Source organism: Rana temporaria, chromosome 2 (assembly GCF_905171775.1).
Source record: "Rana temporaria chromosome 2, aRanTem1.1, whole genome shotgun sequence".
NCBI lineage: Eukaryota > Metazoa > Chordata > Amphibia > Anura > Ranidae > Rana > Rana temporaria.
The window spans coordinates 221697446-221712613 of NC_053490.1; positions in this window are offsets into that span (position 1 = coordinate 221697446).

The following is a 15168-nucleotide window of genomic DNA, read 5'->3' on the forward strand; positions in this document are numbered from 1 at the left end:
ACCTTTAACCACTAGGGTGTGTCTGAGAGCAGAAACATGTGTTCTGAATTATCTTTTAAATGATGTGTTCCATTTTCATAATGTGTATTAGTTTGTATAATAGTGAGAAGAATATATATCTTTGAGTATTCTGGTAACCGGTCTAATATAAAATACGCTCAGTATCATTTTGATTAATCACCATCACATAAAATGGTTCTGTATCTATAAATAAATGTATATCTTATAAAGTGGTCTCTCTAGGAAAGACACATGCATAAAGCAGGGGTAAGTCATGTTAAGGTATGGACATCGGAAAACGTCGGAACAGCTTCGTATTTTACGTCATTTGCGTAAGTCGTCCGTGAATGGGGATGGGCGTAGGTTACGTTCACGTCGACTAAACATTGAGCCGGCGTAAGTTTGGGAGAAAATTCGACGTGATACTGAGCTTGCGCGCGCATGCGCCGTTCATTGGGTGCGTCATTTACGCGGGGTCACGATTCATTTCCATACAACACGCCCCCTACCAGCCAACTTTGAATTACGCAAGCTTACGCCGGCCCATTTACGCTACCCTGCCGCAACTTACGGAGCAAGTGCTTTGTGAATACTGCACTTGCCTGTCTAAGTTGCGGCGGCGTAGCGTAAATAGGATACGCTACGCCCAACTAAAGATACGCCCAGATACGTGAATCTGGCCCTATGTGTCTTTCATAATGCTAATTCGTTTTTAAAACATTTCTACTTATAATCACAACTTTTATATATTTTTTTCTTATACCAAAGTTGTCCACAGATACTAAACTTATAATCATCTCCGTGACCTAAAATATTATATATACTTTGTATGACTTAGGCCCCATACTCACGACCAAACATGTCTGCTGAAACTGGTCCGCGGACCAGTTTCAGCGGACATGTTCGGTCGTGTGTAGGCAGTAACGGACAGGATTCCAGCAAACATTCGTCGGCCAGACCGTTTTCCAACGAACAACTGTTTCCTGGTCTTGCTTTAAAACAGTCTGCTGGAATCGTGTCCGTCAGACATGTTCGGTCGTCTGTACACAAAAGCAGCGTACAAAAACCCTGCGCATGCTCAGTCCAAATGAGGAGACGGGAGCGCTCGTTCAGGTAAAACTCGCGTTTGTTTGGGATATGGCACATTCGTCATTAGAAACCTTTTATTCTAGCAAGAGAACAATGTCTTAAAAAGGCGCACTAAACCACAGTTTCTTGCCTCGTTTTATTAATTCTTCTCTTGCTAGAATAACCCCGTTCTCTTGCTGATGCAATTTCAATAGAGTTGTCCCATACTGAAATGTCACATTTCTTGCTTGTGATGTAATCCTTTAATAAGGTTTTCTATGCCAGACGTGTGTTTTGGTTGGTGGTCCTCCATAATTTATAGTAGTCATTTTTGTAAAGGAATGTGCATCTTTTTATTTTTTTTTGTTGTTTCTAGTTATGTCACCATTTTGTTTAATTTTTTTTTACATGTTTTTTTTGTTTGTTATTTTTTTTTTTTTTTTGTGTTTCATTTGAGAATATTGAACCATGTTGGCACACCAAATGTCCCCCCCCCCCAAGGAGTGTGTCCTTTGTAAATGACCCATTGTATATTTATTAAAGGTTTGCTGCCTAATAATCCCCACAGTATAACTAACAAACAATAGACATGTTTTCAAATGAAAGCAAAAAGCCTTTTATTTAGGCAAATGTCATCACAAAAAATAAACAGAACGGCAGCACTAGAATAGATAGCAAACTATATGCAAACTTGCATTTCCAACATGGTGAAGGATAAACTTCCAAGCCTCAGGAGCCAAACACAAAAATATGAAGCAGCAGCACAGAAACAAAGGAACCCAAACTGTGGTAGTCCAAACAATATGTCCTTTATGTGGAAGGAAATGGAAGGCAGAGAATCAACGTTTCCTCCTCTTTCCAGCCTTCCCTCCAGGCAGCCTTCCAGCGGATCTAACACGGGCTCTTGCAGGTGGGGTCGATGTGGCAGCAGGAGGATGGTGTTCCGCAAGCCGGGCCGGGTCACATAGCCCAGTGTCTGGGGTCAGCAGGCCCTTCTGCATCCACCAAAGGACCTGGTTCATCAGGGCCTTTGCCAGTCTTCTCTGGTCCTCCTCCCCTTCATTCAAATCGTGGGCCAATGAGGCACTGAAGGCCTCTGTGGGGTTGAGGGGGGCCCTCATGATGGCGCTTGCCTCCTGTATCATGCGGAGGCTTGCCTCCTCCACAGGCCTCAACTGCCTCCTTCGGCCTGATGGCCTCACCTGGGGGGGAGAAGACTGGCTGGTGGTGGTTCTCCTGGCCGGGGGGACCTGCTGCAGGCCACTGGGCCCAGCCTCCTCCTGGCTGCCACTGACCCCGGCCTCCTCCTGGCTGCCACTGACCCCGGCCTCCTCCTGGCTGCCACTGACCCCGGCCTCCTCCTGGCTGACAGACACGTGAGGATCTGCCACCTCCTGGCTGATCTCTTCTTCCTGTGTGGAAAAAAAAGGACATTTTTTACAATTTCGCTAAATAAAACCACACTCATTTTCATGTTTTTCGTTTAGTATTTTCTGTTCATTATTACTTGAATACACTCTACTTCTGACCCCTGCAGTTGTCATCCCTGACACCTATTTGTCTGTACACCTTTTTTTGTGCTTTTTCCCAGCTTGGCTTTTCTTTTACAATATCAACTCATTAATCCACCAATAATTTTTTACGCCAGAAATATAGAGGAAACTACTATACCTCCTCATCGAAGGGTGGCAGATCTGCATCTCTGTCAGCCAGGCCCTCTTCCTCCGACTCTGCAGGGCTGTGGTCATCTGGGGAATGTCCGCTGGAAGGTAGCATGGAGGAAAGGTTGGAAGCAAGACTCGACATCGTTTTCCTGCCTTCCATTTCGTCCCACAAAAAAGCCATCTGTTTGTAATACCACAGTTTGGGTTCCTTTGCTTGTGTTGCTGCTGCTCCCGATTTTTTGCTTTTATTAGCTTTATATGCTCTTCTGTATGTGCTTCTCAGGTTGGCAAGTTTATCCTTCACCATGTTGGCAGTGCATCCTGGCACCCATGTTTGCATATAGTTTGCTAGCTCTTCTAGTGCTGCCGCTCGTACATCTTTATTGCAATATAACGCGTGTTTGGAATTCCACAGGATGGGCGTGTCCTGATATTTTTGGAGTAAGGCCTCTATAGCTTCCTTGGTTTGTAGTTGGTCCATTTCCCGTTATGAAATATGATATTTCTTTTTGAGTCTATATTCGCAAAACATAAACCAAAGAAAAATAAATATTCAAAAGGATCAGCGTTGACCTTGATATAATATGTGTCTTCAAATTTATTACCTATATCTAATTACAAACACAGTCTCTCTTGTTTAAACAATGATTGGCAGCTCGGCCGCATTGGTTGTACCAAACATTGATTTGCTAGATGCAGAGCCATTGTTAACATTGCAGTAACTATTTTTAATATAGAAAAATAAACAAGGATTACAAATGACAGTATTCATCTACGCACTCTTTCATGTGTAAATCTCATGCCCCTGACAATGGATGACATAAAAGACACTTCCTAATGACCTCTGTACAACCAACACTTGAACAATACTTTGCCTGATCTGAATACACCATTCAAAAACTTGTCAATGAGGTACAGCATTGTTCACATCTCTATTTTGTGAGGTGTCCAAAAGCATTTGGATACCAAAATAACATTGTGGTACCCCATAGACAGAAGAGCTTAAAAAGGGTGCAACCAACAGCCCAAACCCCCATCCCATGTGTCTACATTTTCTAGGCCTCTGCTGATCCCATTTTTAATTTCCTTACCTTCCTGTCTCTCGCTCCTCGTTTCTCACGCTCGCCTAATTACTGCGTAAGATGCGTAATCACGGCGTGCACCTTTTAAACACTCCGCGTATTTATTAAACCCCGCCCTCGTCACCTTTGCTAGGCCCCTAATCAATGTGTTTAGGAAATATGGCGTTAACTGTGTATGTTCTGGATGCGCTCGAAGATTCTCCGCGTAACCTACGTAAACACGTTGTTTGCATTCTCTACACTCCGCGTATGTATTAAACGCCGCCCTCTTCTCCGCCCATGGCATAACAATTCATCTTTTCCCCGCCCATAATCTCTGTGGGAAAGGAAAGATGGCGATGTCACACGAGCGGGCACGATGCTCTCATGCCACAAGTGAAGGGACAGAGGCAGGGACGTCCCGATCAAGGCAAAGAAGATACAAAGCCACTAATATGCGGTTCCAGGAAATGGTGGAGTTAGTTTCCATCATGCGGAGGAAGGACTATGATGGTGAATTAGGGCCATACAAGACCCCTAACCGCCGAAAGGCACATATTATGGACAAGGTGGCGAGGAGAATGCAGAGGATGTTTGGGATCACCAGGTCCAAGGAACAGCTGAGGAAACGCTGGTCAGACTTAAAATTGAGGGAGCCACATCAGATGAAGAAGATCCTTAAAATTCTGCGTAAAAGTAAGTAAATATATTTTGGGGTTGGGGGGGGGTTGATAGTCTGCAAGAATGTGTTGCCATGTATATTTCACCATCTGCCTCCTTGGCCTGCTTGTAATTTAAAAGACATGTTGTCATTTATTTTTTATGACATAAATAACTACATATTTACAAATAGTGTTCTTAGTAAACCACGTAACATCACATAGTTTCTCAGAAAGGCTCGGTTATTCCAGGAACAACACACCTGGACATGGCTCACTGGCCAAAAACTTTGTTTGTAAACATTGTGTAAAAGCTAGTTCTACAAAATAGAATTAGGAGAATGGGAAAGGCAAACAGGATTCATTCTAAAAACAGTGGTAATAAAGCAGATGTTTTCACATCTGCAATGCAGAGCACCTGTGTCTCCCCAAATCAAAAATGGGTTTTGGTAGGGTCTCCTAGAAATACAGTTTAGGGGGGACATCCATGTGTGTCACTTTGCTAAAAAGGGGCAGGATCAGAGCTTGCCATAGAAGTAATTCCAAAATGTAGGTTTGGTGAAAGATAAAAGTAACTAAATGAAAGCCTCTTCTAAGCAATGTGTGCGATTTATGCTCTCCAATATCTGTGTGCTGATGAGTCTACATTTTTTTTGTTGTTATTTAAGGGGAAAGAAGTCGCCAGCATTTGGAGGAGGCAGAGAGGGCCAGACAAGGCCAAAATCTTCCATCTCAACATGTGGAGGAGGAGGAGGATGTGGAAGGAGAAGAGGATGTGGAAGGAGAAGAGGATGTGGAAGGAGAAGAGGATGTGGAAGGAGAAGAGGATGTGGAAGGAGAGGAGGAAGGAAGAAAGGAGGAAGGAAGAGAGGAGGAAGAAGTAATTTTGGACTTAGAATTTATAGCAGATGAAGGGCAAGTGGCGGAAGAACAATTTGGCGAATTGAAAGAAGGTGGATTGATGGATGAAGGAGGAGTCGAAGATGGTGGGGAAGTGGTGGAAGAAGGAGGAGTGATAGAAGATGATGGGGAGGTGGTGGAAGAAGGAGGAGTGATAGAAGATGTCGAAGAGGTGGAAAGGAGAAGCCCATCAGGTCAGTGTCACCCTAGCTTGATAAAAAAAAACATATGTAGATAGGCCTCATCAAAAAATAATTTTGGAAATGACAATTTTTTTATTTTTTAGGGGAGGAGGATGGTGTGTCAATATTTTCACGTGCAAGTGCTGCTATAATTATTCAACAGGTAATGGAGTGCAGCACTGAAATGCACAATATGCGTGAAAGGATGGTTGTCATGGAACAGAATGTAACAAATGTCCTTTTGGAGTGCAGCACGGAAATGGACAATATGCGGCAAAGAATGATGGTCATCGAATCTAATTTTAAAAATATTATTGACATGATGGGCCGTGTCAAAGACTGAAACACCCCCCGCCCATCCCCCGCCCCCACAAACATTTTTACTGTTTTAATAATGAATACGCCAAAATTTGAAGATACACACACAGTGTGCCAACATGTGCTATCTGCCATCACAGAATATCTAGTGTCTGTGCTTTGTGGGTCCAACCCCCTCCTCCATCCTCAAGTAGTTGAGAGGAAGGGTTTGCTCCCACAAAACACAGACATTGATCACCCATGATGTCAGATAGCACATGTGGCCATTTGTCTGTTGAACCAATGACATTTGGCGAGTTTGCACTGAATGTGTGTATCTTCAAATTTTGGCGTGTTCCAGTGTGAAAGCACACCATGACTGACTGCTGTTGTGAATTTTTATATTTTTATAATATATTTTTTTTAGTTTTTGTCCATGTTGTACATTTTTGGATACTATAAAGTTTAGACCATAAAGAATAAACACCCAAAAAAATAAAAAAGATATATATATAGAATTATAAATCTCTCTAATCACTGAATTTAGTGAAGTCGAGATTTGACTCCTAAATCTCCACAACAAATATTCGTATTTAAAAACACACAAAAAAATTGAAAAAAAAAAAAACTATAATAAAAAAAATATATGTTTTTGGGCATAAAAAATATGCAGAGAAGAAAAAATACAAAGGCGGTAAACACCCCACCAAAAATATTCTATATATATATATATATATATATGTAAACAATAAATCGAACTATATTTGATAAACAAAACTGTGAACTTGTTAAAAAATGTATAATCTTCATAATATTTTTTGTTGAATTACCTGAAAAAAAAAAAAAAAAATATTGTAGACTCCTAAGTACAAAAGCAGGGAGTAATGAAAAAAAAAAAAATTATTTTTGTGGTCATGAACAAGCAAAAATTAAAAAACTTGACCTCTAAATTTTCAAAATGGAGTTGCTTCTTATTTCTAGACTCAATACCCTGTTTGTAGATGAGTGAATACTGTGCAAATGTGGTTATTTACTAAAAGTGGAGAAATCAATTATGCACTAAAATTGAAGAAGTTAGTTAGAGAACCAGGAAGACAGATAAAAAGAGAAAAAGCATTAATGACAAACAACTGTATAAAGTCCAATGGTCTAATTATTTATTAGTTGTGAGAATATTCCTTTCTTTGGGGGCCGAATTAGAAAGAAATATGATCTGGCATAGCAATGGCCCCCCGACCCATGAAGTACTCAACATATTTGTCGCGTACCTCACAAGCTGATTGGGGGGCCAAGCCAGCGCGACCAGTGTCCAGCCCGGGAAGGGGATCTGAGGGTAGTCTTGCCTCAGAACCGATGTCGGGTAGGTACGTCTGGGAGTGCCTGCGTAAAAAGTTGTGCAAAATGCAGCAGGCAAATACAACGGTGTCCAATTTATATTCCGCCAGATGTATCGATGTTCTCAACAGGTGGAACCGGTTGGTGAGTATCCCAAAGGCATTCTCGACTACCCTCCGAGCCCTGGCCAACCGAAAATTAAACACACTCCTCTCTGAGGTGAGGGTCCTCTGGGGAAAAGGCCGCATGAGGTGAGGACCAAGCCCGAAAGCCTCGTCCGCTAGGAACACAAACGGAAGTCCTTCCACATTCTCTTCATCTGGTGGCAATGCCAGACCACCAGCTTGGAGACGATCATAGAAATCAGTCCGTGCGAACACTCCCCCATCAGACATCCGGCCATTCTTCCCCACGTCCACATATAGAAACTCATACTGTGCCGACACCACCGCCATCAACACAATACTATGATAACCCTTGTAATTATAATAGTAGGACCCCGAGTGGGGTGGGGGCACAATGCGGACGTGTTTCCCATCTATTGCTCCACCGCAGTTTGGAAAATCCCACCGCTGGGCAAATTGGGAAGCCACAGACTGCCATTCCTGTGGTGTGGAGGGTAGCTGTGGGGACAAACAAAAAAAGAGATTTAGTACTTTGGCACAAAAACATCCTACAAGCATCCTTGTGAAAATTCACAGTATTAAAATTGCATTTGAAAAATGTGCATGGAGAATTTGGGGAATGAAATATATAGGGCCACTTAATTAAGAGACTCCACAGCCCTCTGATGGGGACTAAAAAAGTTTGAAGGGGGGGGGGGGGACACAAAAACCAAAAAGTCGTGTTTGAAAAAATGGCAAGGTGGGTTTGTCCCGAGGATAGCATGCTGGACAGGTTAATATTGGGTAAGGGACAAATATGCAGGTAGGTCAAGAATAAAACATGTAAAGCTTATATCAACATGCATAGGGAGAAAAGGGAACGTTAGTTAAACACACAGCATATCTGGGAAATTAAAAATAAAGTTAGTTGGCCACATTATTACAGCCAGGAAACTTACCTTAATATACTCCTCATGCAGAACTTTGATGATGGCAGCACACGTGTCCGGTATGATGACCCCAAGCGCCTGCGGAGAGATGCCTGTCGAGAACTTGAGGTCCTGCAGGCTCCTCCCAGTCGCCAGGTACCGCAACGTGGCAATAAGCCTCTGCTCGGCCTTGATGGCTTGGCGCATCACAGTGTCCTGCCTCGTGATATAGGGGGACAGAAGATCCAGCAGACTGTTGAATACGGGGTCCGTCATGCGGAGAAAATTCATAAAGTCATTAGGATTATTCTCCTGGAGTTCCCTAAGCAGAGGCATATGTGAGAACTGGTCACGCTGGCGCAACCAATTCTTGGTCCAGAAACGCCTCCGCCCCCTGTTTCTGGCCAAAGTACTGGAAAAATGAACATATCCAGCAGCCATCCCATAAACAGCACCAACTCGCGAAAATTGACGCTGCTGCTCCATCATGGCTTCAAACCGGCCGGCTGGTCAGTCAAGAACACACTCAAACAGAAAGCACTCGCAAATCCAGCACTACCTGCGACAAACGCGTGACAAACAGATACGAGCGCACAGGATGCAAGTGCAAAAGCAGAAACAACCTGCTAGCCTATAGCCGAATGACAACTACGTTACCGCAAGCACACGCACTGAACCCGTGAATACACGCTGTCAAAGCCTGGAGACCGAGAAGCGCGAATCAGCTCTAACCAAACCTTCACTAACACGAGAAAACCTGTAACTAGCAAAAGAGGAACAGAGGGCGGCGCCATTAAGTTTGGTCTTCCCCTTTATAGTGACGTCGTACGTAGTTTACGTGCACGCGTTCCGGTACGACGGTAATTTGGTCCGCTGGTGTGTACAAGCCAGCGGAACCAAACAAAAATCAGCCTTGTACGCCGGAAACTGTCCGGCAGACAGTTTTCAGCGCACAGATCCGGTCGTGAGTACAAGGCCTTACAATCACATATTTCTAACATATTCCTGATGTCACAAAATTCACATCTTTCTAACGTGTTGAGATGAACTTTGGACAGTCTCAATGGATGTTTAGAGAAGGGTTAGCTATCTACACAGTTTCTAAATCTGCAATGTAAATGTATAAAAAATGCACTTTTTCTCTATCAAAAAGTGTTTCCCAGTGCTAAACCTTTCATCTGATTTCCAAATTGCTGCATTTGTAAACTCCAAAAGCCAATATAAAGGAATAGTAGTAGTAAAAAGCACTTGTGGGTTTAACCAATATTGTTTTTTGTAAGATTTCCCTTAAAGGAGGTGTGGCAAGGGGTGTGTCCTATGCCTGCATACTTTTTGCTGATAGGTGTCCCTTATTCCCACCCCAAAAAGTTCGGAGGTATGCAAGTGCTCCAATATTTTTCACACAAGATTTTAGTGTTGTTTTATACTTATATACTGAATAAATTGCTAAGCTGTTTAAATGATTGGCTTGGCACTTCTCTGTCCTTTTGCTTTCCTTTGTTCACATTATTAAATATCCACTTCAGCTCCAGACAGTTTTTTGCTATTTAGCACTGTGCTATTTTAAGTTGCATGTAAACCCTCTCCTATACCCAGTGAAGTGAACAACCTCAGATGATACACATAGATTAAACACATCTACATGTATATCTGCTGTCTTCAACTTTCTATATTCTTTAGAAAGTGCACATTGTGTTAGAAATTTTTCTTTCTGTTTCGAGAGTGGAGTCTGGGCATACACTGTGTGTGAGCTGATTGGAGGAAAGGCACACATCCCCCTCCACATAGGCAAAGGAATGAAGATACATGCAGAGCTAAACTGGGAATAGACCAGCTCTCTGCTTATCTGTCTCTAAATTACCTCAACGACACAAATTTCCAGCTGCTATTATCTCCTGTCGGAGAGCTTGTCAAACTCTATTATGTTCAGAACAGAAAAACGAAACAGCAGAAAGACACGGGACTTAGGGCCTCGGAGAGAGATAGGTAAACACTACAGATATATGTGCCCAGGTCAGATTTCATAAATGGAGTTTACATGCACTTTAACTGGTAATTACTGTACATGGTCATGCAACACTGTATCTAAATAAAATTCATATTTTTGTTACACACAAACAGAACTTTATTTTGGTGGTATTTTATCACCGCTGGTTTTTTATTTTTTATTTTATATGAATGAAAAAATACCAAAATGTTTGAAAAAAAAAACAATACTTTTCTTTGAAAAACCTATTTTGTTTATAAATTTTCTCCAAAATGTATTCTGCTACATGTCTTTGGTAAAAAAAAAAAAAATCACATTACGTGTATATTGATTGGTTTGTGTGGAAGTTATAGCATCTACAATATGTGGTATATATACTGCGCTCCGAATCCACCCAGGTGTGTTAGCAAAGTAAATTAATCATTGCTTTTCTAACACTGAACCACCTCTCAGCCAATCAGGAGGCGCGGATCAAATACCCATCACCTGAATGTCTAAAGTCACAGGCGCCACACACGGGAGGACAGAGAACCATGGAGGACACAGGAGCTCACCGCCATCACCTGCTGCATGTCCCACAGCTCGCCGCCATCAACCCACCACCAGGATGGGGAAAGTATGTGACAGTCAGACAGTGAGTGGGGGGGTAACAGAGGCTGCATATGATGGGCACAGAGGCTGCATATGATGGGCACAGAGGTTGCATGTGATAGTCAAAGTGGTTGCATTTTATGGGGCACAGTGGCTGCAATTGAAGGCACAGTAAGGCTGCAATTGATGGGTTTTTTCTGTACTTTCAGAATTTTTCAGTTTGTTTGCGCCCCCCCCCCCCAAAACATTTTGAGTACCAGTCACCACTGGCTGATGGGCTGCCGAAAAACCTGCCTACCCTTCACCTTCTGCACCTTTGTTAGAGACCAAAAATGTCATCCCTTACCTCCATGCAGGTACTGCATCTCAGAAAAGGTTAAATTGCTTTTCAAAAATAACAAATAAACAGCTACAGAAGTGGATCTTTGATGCCCAGTCTATTTTGTTAGATAACTACTTTGGCACTAAATACATAAGGTCTCCTGAGACTCAATACAGATACTGCTGTGTTGCATAAAACTTCCTTGAAAATCTTTTGAATTGACTGCACGGTGCCATGTTAGAGGCTGGAGTAGATAATTTCATGGAAAAATGTCAACCCCTCATTTTATTATGCAGAGTTCACTGTTGATGGTAAAGTGCTAAATCATTAAATTTTGTGGACTGCATTCATTGCAAATTTTCCTGTGTCATCAACTATATTAACTTCACTCTTGAGTTAAATCAGATGATGCCATAATAGCGAAATAAACAAGACTGCGTAGCTGCAAACTCATTGCTATGGAGCATATGAAATCAAACTACACTGTTCACACAATGTTAGTCACTTTTGAATTATTCAGTAGGTGAAACAATTTTATTTCAGTGTTTGAAAAAAGAATATCGGAGTTTGCTTAACTAAGAGCTTTAGAATTTAGATATTATTAAAAACCTCAAACATACAGTATTTTGCCTCCTAAATCTGACTCCAGTAGGCCTGTTTTGCTGGTTATGCAATAGTTTGCAGTAAATTACAGGTTCTAGACCAAACATTTGCATACAAAAACTGTAAAGCAACATCGGTTAAAAATCTATGCATGCTCAGAATCAAGTCGATGCATGCTCGGAAGCATTGAACTTCATTTTTCTCAGCACGTCATAGTGTTTTACATCACCACCTTGGACACGGTCGGATTTTTGACGGTGTGTAGGCAAGACTGATGAAAGTCAGCTTCATCGGATATCCGACGAAAAAATCCATCGGATTAGTTTGCATCATATATCCGATCGTTTGGACAGGGCTTTGTTGAACAAAACACGTTCAATGGTATATTTAACAGACCAAAAGGTAGTAGAGTCAACCCATTTGTTAGGGTTTGCATACACTTAAAGTACCTGCAACCAACTTTTAGTATTTTTTTAATTGCACTGGGACCCCTTAATTCAAGGTTACTCTGACATGTAAATACCACTATTGAGAAGGAAAGCCAAGGACTGTTACACCCCCCAGGGTTACCAACTTTCAGTACATTTATGAACAGTTTGTAAAATCCATAATTGTTGCATCTGTCCATAAATGTTAGTTACGGACATGCAGCCTACATGTCCGTAATGGACATTCAAGGACAGATACAAATAGTACAGATTTTACAAACTGTTCGTAAATTTACTGAAAGTTGTACACCCCTACTACGTTTAGCATGTTTCAAAGCATGGTAGGTGGAATCAATAACTGCTGGTAGGTAGGCATTTGTATATCAACATTGTTGTTTCCCTTTTAACAATACCCAATCTTGATGGGATAGATCTCAGCACAGGACAAGAAGCTGTTAGAACAATTTTGGCAGCTGATAAAGTATCTCTAGGATCTGTAAGGGTAAAGTTTATTTTAGAGGTTATGTTGCGGTTACTGTTAGGAGTGGGACTTAAAGGGGTTGTAAACCTGACAAGTCATGAAGCCAGAGGACAGGGATCAAATCTGATGCGCATAAATAATACCGTCTAATATCCTTATCTGTCCCAAGTCAGTGACTCAAAGTATGGATGTCAGAGGATCAGCTGCACAATTAATCTATGTGTAGCACCCTCTAGATAGGTAGGTACTAGAGTGAGGATTTTCTAGCAGAGTAGGGAAATTTAGGCAGGCTAGCTAGTGGCTAGGCCTATTTGTTTTCACTCTGGGCTGGGAGTGGCCTAGGGCAGGGCTGGGTGACAGGTAGCATCACTGTCCTCACCCTCTTCCTTCTAGAAAGTACTGGAAGGAGAGAAAGGAAGGAGAGGAGGAGCTGCCCGGTGGTGTCTTAAGGAGCCTTGACCAATCCCCAACTTGGATTGGCCGGGACAAGCCTCCTTAAATACCTGGGGTCAACACAGCCAGGGGGAGTTGTCGGGTGGAAGAGCTGGAGTGAGAGAGTGTGGAGGTTGTCAGGGCCCACAGGGAGCTTCCCAGTCTGGGGGGTGACCCTGGGCCAGGGCTTGGGTGCATCCAGGAGGAGTGAAGAGATCCTGGAAAGAGAGGCACATGAGAGAGCAGATAGAGGCCAGCAGGTAAGAACACTACTAAGAGTCTCCAGGGAGGTCAACTGGTCACAGCCCAGAGTGCTGCTAAGTGAGCACAGTCAGGAGGACTGGAGAGGCACGCCTGAGAGAACTGGGAGATTGCAGTTTGAGATGGGTGCAGAACCAGAAGAGAGAACTGCGGGAAGGACAGTGGAGAGAGGTCATTGCAGCCAGGCTGGCTGGCAGGGCCTGAAGAGAGCTATCTGGGATTGGTAGCTGAACTGAGGACAGCTAGCATCTGAACTATTTCTACACCACAGGGGCCCGTGGTCCCTGCCTGCAAAAGGCAGCTCACTGAGGCCTGACTGAGTGAGTTGTGGTGCTAGCTAGTCTGGAGGAGTAACAGTCTGCATCAATTAAGTGCTGGTGGAGTAACAGTCTGCAGCAAGTGAAGTACTGGAGGAGTAATGGTGTGCAGCAAGTGAAGTTCTGGAGGAGGGAAGGATAAGATGTCTGAAGCAAGAGTTTGTGCTGGAGAGAAGACTGGAGTGTATATACAGGAGTGTATCTAGTCCCAAGCAAGTTAAACTGAATATTTCTGGGCATCCCATAATTCCCAATTTCCCATCCAAGTTCATCGTCCTTACTAAAAAACAAAAAAAAAACAAAGCTATGGACTGTTCTATGTCTCTGAGTGACTGAGACATGGATGTCTGGCTGGGGATGGTGACAGATGGACCACTACGTTCAACAACCCCTCAGGTTGGCTACATATGTATTCCTTTCATGACATATTCCAAAAATGAATAGGTGCTATAGATTTCTGGGATACACTACCATCCTTAGAACTTACACAGCGAAAGCATATGATAAACAAATTGTCTTTTAAATGGTAATATTGTTTTGTTTAACTAAATGAATGAATGAATGAATGAAAAACTTATAAAGCGCGGCGCATGCGAACTGAATCGCTTCTGGGCGCTAGTTGTTCGTGTCTCATGACATCAAAAGAGCAGAGTTTTGATTCGTCTTCTGAAAGTCAGGTGGTTTTCCTCCAACCGAATGCTGGTTGGTAAAGCGTTCCATAGTCTAGGACCCTGAAAAGCAAACCTTCTTTCTCCTTTGGACTTGTATTTGGTTTTTGGTACCCTGACCAGATTTTGGTCGGTGGATCGCAGAACGCGATTCGAATTGTGAGGTTCTATCTTGTCGCAAAGATATTGCGGAGCCTTCCCATGGATGCACTTATGTGTCAGGCAGAGTGCTTTAAATGCAATTCTGTCTTTTACTGGCAGCCAGTGAAGGGTTCTCAACGTAGGTGAGATTGATTCCCATTTTTTTTCCCAGTCACCAGTCTGGCGGCCGTATTCTGAACGACTTGCAGACGGGAGATTTGGTACTTTGGGAGTCCGAGGTACAGGGCGTTAGCATAGTCCAGTCTGGAATTCACGATTGTTCCCACCACGACTGCTACGTCTTCTTTGGGGATAAATGGAATAAGTCTGCGTAGTAGGCGCAACAGATGGTGCGCTCCGCTGACTACTGACCCTATTTGTGCGTCCATTGTCATGAAGGTGTCGAAGATGACCCCGAGACTTTTGACTTTGGTGCTAGGGGTGATGATTTGGCCCAGAATGGGCGGGGGTGTCCAGGTTGTTGCCAGTTGACTCTTTCGGCTGGCGTGAAACATAAGGAGTTCTGTTTTTGAACTGTTGAGTTTAAGATAACTCTTAGTCATCCAGTTTTCTATCAAAGAGAGACATTTCTCTAAACTGAGTGTCTAAAGTGTCTACCACAATGTTAGTTATTATAGGTCATGTTTTAATGAGGCAGCACACTCAGCAATGATAACGTGCAGTTACCCAGAGTCGCTAATTAGCTTTTACATTTTCTGTAGTTAGATCAGCTAAAAT